At 28.9% G+C, this 5,087-nt stretch overlaps 1 pseudogene; it reads right to left on the bottom strand.

Annotated features, from left to right (window-relative positions):
- Nucleotides 1–725: 725 nt before the first annotated feature.
- On the bottom strand, nt 726–4,546 carry LOC149528809 (alpha pinene synthase, chloroplastic-like; annotated as a pseudogene).
- Between the last annotated feature and the right edge of the window lie 541 nt (nt 4,547–5,087).

Raw genomic sequence — 5,087 nt, 5'->3', positions numbered from 1 at the left:
TCCCTTATATGATATAATTTTAAATTTTCTAAGAATACTTTGTAGGAAGTTCAAAATTGCAAGTCTAAATTTGTATGTATTGGTAATCCATAAATGCGCATATATGACTATTGATCCAAGGAGAATATTTTAGTTATGAGCATATTATCAAGAATAAATAAGTGTTGGGCTACACTAGGAGTTTTCTTCCCCCATTCTTCTCCCCCAAATACTTGCACTTTTATGGAGTGTAAAACAATAATTTAAATAATTAATAAAATAATTATGGAACTACAACCAATTATAGATCAAGTGTGAGTGTGAGTGTGTGTGTATGTACATTCAAATAAAATCTTTTATAAATATCTACTTTCATTAATTTGGAAATAGACTACTAATTAAAAAGAGTATTATGACTCTTTGAAATGGTGAACTAATTTATGTGATTTATACTCATATAAGAAAATATTTTAGGAAATTATAAAATAGATTAAATTTCATTCAATTATAGAAAAGAACATTTATCAAAATAAAATGAGGCATGGGATGATACTAATAAGGGAAAAAAACCTTATGAAAATCACATGGCTATTAATATTTTGACAGAAAAATCATTATTTATAACCACACAAGTGTGTAAATCCATTCACATAGATAATTAATAAACCATAGTAATTATGATAAATTCTATGTGTCAAAAGGAGACTATGTTCTTGATAACAAGTAGATATAACTTAATAAAATAGTCACATAGGAACTGGTTCAATCATGGTTTTGCTGATAATATTCTTTGTCTCAATGCCCGAGACATTAAATCCATCTCTTTCTTTGTAGAGAAGTTGGAGACCTTTTGATAAACCATATGCATGATCTTTGCTAAGTAGTGGAACATTATCAGATATTAAATATGCCCAATTTAATTCTTTGAGATTTTCTTCAATTAAATAATTGAGATACTCTAATGCATCTTCCTTTGTAGATCTGGGATGATCTTTCATATAACATGTTATACATGATACTTCTTCTCCACAATCTGCCTTGGCCTTCAAAAATGAATATAAATTTGTAATTTTTTATACACAATTTCCTTTTAATGTAACCAATCAATCTTATGCATGAATAAACATGATATTTTAAAATTATACTTTCTAAATTTATAACATACCTTGAAAGTCTTTGTGTCACCTCTTAATCTAAGGGTTATGCCTAAAAGATCATTAAACCTTGATGGATAATCAATTTCGTTAATAACATCCTTAGAAATGGGAGCATCTAATGAGAGCACAGGTTGTAAGGTCACAACACGAGCCCCAGAGCTTACTTTTCCATTCTCTAAATATTCCTCATTAGAAGGCATAGAACCCATAGCAAGTCACTTTGCTTCTTGAAGGTAAGCATCTATGTAAACTTTCCACTATATTTGTAGAACATTCCAAATTAGTATAAATAATTTTGAGTAATTAAACTATAAAATAGATATAAAATAAGACTCAAAACAAATATTAAATCAAATTCTATAAAATTTTAAAAATAAATTTTCACTTATCTCACATTTTATGATTCTTTTAAATAAAATATAATAGTCGTTAAGTTGCATTAAGACTAAATAAATTAGTGAAATGAATATATTAATTGAACTAAATTTATTTCCTATAGATTGTATACTAATAGAATATCAAATATATGTATTAAAATTAAATATTGGCAAAATCTTACAGCTTTTCTTGGATAGTCAAGTGTATCTCTTCCTTGAGTTTTTTCAGTCTCTTGAGCCATGTCCCTCAAAGCTTCATCAAACACCTTAAATGTCAACTTCATAAATTCTGGAAGTCCTTCCATGTATGATAAATCCCACCTTCATAAAGTAAACAATAATATATTAACATAATATATCTATCTCTCAATTTAGAAATACATCAATATATTGGATTGTTCAAATGTATATATTAATGTGAAGAGATATGTGCATTTGAAAGTACATGAGAAATAAAGAAAATTAAACCTGTTTATATCTACCCATTATAAATTACGATAGAGTGTCATTAATCTATCAATTATTTACATGAGCATAATAATCCCTATGGAGATAATTAGAATTTTAATAGATACATGGCTTAATATTTTTATTTATATCTCACCATTATATAAATGTAAGAAAATAAATACCTCTTTATGCCTTTTGTGAAGATTTCAAGTTCATCTGTAGTTCCATAAGTGTCATAAATATCATCCAAACAAGTGACCATAGTGGCCATCTTTGCAAACCCAATTCTAAAAGTAGAATATTTTTGCTCAATGCACCATGCAGCTGCCCAAAAGTAAAATTCCACATGGTGACGACGTGCAAACTCTAGTTTAGTTAGCCCAAACTCTATCCACCATCTATAATGCACACCCATTGTAAAATAAATATAATTTTCCATCTATTTGGTTATGAATTATGTCATAAATAATTTAATTTCCAAGCTAAGAGAATATCTTACATAACATTAGTTTTTTTTACCTTGAGAGGATTTGAAGCTATTGTTGTTGAATTGATTGGAACATATTGAAGTCTATCTTGGTGAGTTCTAAAAATTTTGAGTTGAAAACATTACAAGAACTCCAAATTTACAATGTTAAAATATAATAGATAGGCTCAATAAAATTAAAAAAACCCAATTTTCCATTCTATCAAAAATAAAAGACTAAATTTTTTTTCTAAAAGTTATCTATGTATTTTGATTTAGGGGAGATGGGTATGGTAGAGGGTATTGAAATTACTTGTTCGTAGTCTTGGCATCTCCATATAGGTCAATATATGTCCATGCTTCCAACCTAGGCACATTAGTGTGCCAACCATACTCTATATTATATTGCATCTGTCATACAATATAATTTAGAATTGCAATTGATAGATAACATAAAATAATATTAATAGATATAGATACCTCTTTTGAAAGGTTGGTATTATTAATATTGGGTAGAGCATTTTTCAAATATGAAGTAGAAAATTCTTTGCCATCATCCATGGCTTGCTCCTCCAGAAATGCAATGAGTGAAGCTCGAAACAAGTTTAGAATGCTCTTAGCTCCTCCTCAATTGATTGACTAGGCAAATATTTTCCATCTTTATTTGTGAATTGTTGCAACATAACTAATATAATATCAAGTTAGAAACAACTTCATCCAATACTTTTAGAAAATACAATTGATTAGATAACTATATTCCCTTAATAATCATAAAATGATTATTTTAATTTAAATGTAAATATATTCAGATTTCAATATTTATTTTTTAAATGCTTCTAAAATTTATAATTGAAGTGCAATAATGATCATCTTTTCTTGGAAAATAATTCATTTGAAATAACTAAAAGTGTTTGTACTATCATATTACTCATAATATTATACTTATTATTAGTATATTTGTGCATATCTATCACTCATGAATCATATCGAATCTCTATATAATGAGGAGGAGCTTATTATTGAACAGTTAACATTTATAGTCCAACTACTTTCATCTTATTTTATCATATAAAATGTGAGAATTCTCTTTCATAAATTCCTTTAACCCTTGTATGTTGTATTGATCTTATCTTTCATAGATATGGCCATTATTGAACAAATAGTTCACAATAGGTTCATAATGATTGTACTATTTTCCAAACATATCGAAATGTATTTTGCAATTTAAATAAAAGTTCTTTGGATTTAGTGATTATAGATATCACCTAAAGAGACACCATATCTATGGAGGTGAAGAATTCTAAAGCCCAAGGCTGTGGTGTTGAGATCCACAGAAGGACTCTCTCTACCACACCCAATGCCATTCGCATCATTCCAATATCTGCTATTCAAACAATTATTAGGTATTAGAAATAGACTAAAGAATACACTCTACAATGTAGTTGCAACGACTAGATGGAAGAAACATGAAAACCTGTAAACATAGTCAAGATGTTCTTTTGTTTCATTTTTAAAATGATGATCAATTCCAAGGCGTTCTACATCATTGACCATTTTAAGTCATCGGTACAAATCATCTACAGATGAACAATTCTCATTAAGAGCATTGAACATGCCCTTTACCTCATTAATGAGCTTTCCAGAATGTTCATCGTATGAGGGAGTCTGAATAGATCAGCATGACAATAAGATAATAATGAGACAGTTTAAACATCATATATTAAGACTTGGTTCTCAAACATAAAATACAGTTAATTAATTTATGTTTTCAAAAGATTTTGAAAGAGATTATAGGAAATCATCATTTCAAAGGAAACAAAAAGATAATGATCAAAAGATTCAAATATCATACACTAAGACTTGATTCCCAGATATAAGAAAGAAAGTTACATTAGAAAACATTGAAAGAGATTGTAGGAAATCATCATCCCACAAGTTGGGGTGACGATTTCCAATACGGCGTGTGATCCCTTTCTCATCAATTATCAAGGCCATGTTGATAATTGAGCAACACTACGTCTGCTGAAAGGCCTACGCTGAATAGAAGGCACTCTACCAAGTGGTTGCTTCTATCCAACCATTGTGGAAGCCAAGGGAGTAATGCAACTCAAAGACATTTTGGCAACTTTAACACTAATATTCTTTCTCCCTCCTCTTTGTTATGGTGAACCTTGTTATATCCTTTACCAAGACAAGTGTGTACAACTCTCAGTTCAATTCATAGATTTTATGATAGTAGTAGGTGTGTGTTTTATCTATTGAGTATTGATTTCTCTAGGTAGTTTGTGGGGCTTTGAGAAGCTCAAGGTACTTTGTATACAACCCCAAATTGCTGCAAGTTTAATTTGTAATTGTCAATTGTAGTTATTAGTTTTATTTTTTGAGTTTGTAGGAGTATGTTTTATACTTTTAATAATTTAATTTAGAGTTTTATAGAAAGAAAGAAAGAGTCTTCCATATATCCAATCATTTTCTTTGTTATCTTCATTTGTTATTCCATTATGCATTCTTAGTGTTTGGGAAGTTCATAGTTGCAAGTCATTATGTTTACCCAGTTTTGAGGATTTTGATATCTTTACATGGTACCATAGTTATTTGGTTGTTAATTCTTTTGAAATTGTGGGAGCTTGTGGTCAATGGATTTGTCAATATAACTAA

This window comes from Cupressus sempervirens, chromosome 11 (genome assembly GCF_028749045.1).
Source record: "Cupressus sempervirens isolate cs-2001-9-10 chromosome 11, ASM2874904v1, whole genome shotgun sequence".
Taxonomy (NCBI): domain Eukaryota; kingdom Viridiplantae; phylum Streptophyta; class Pinopsida; order Cupressales; family Cupressaceae; genus Cupressus; species Cupressus sempervirens.
This window is presented reverse-complemented; position numbering and strand designations above follow the sequence as displayed.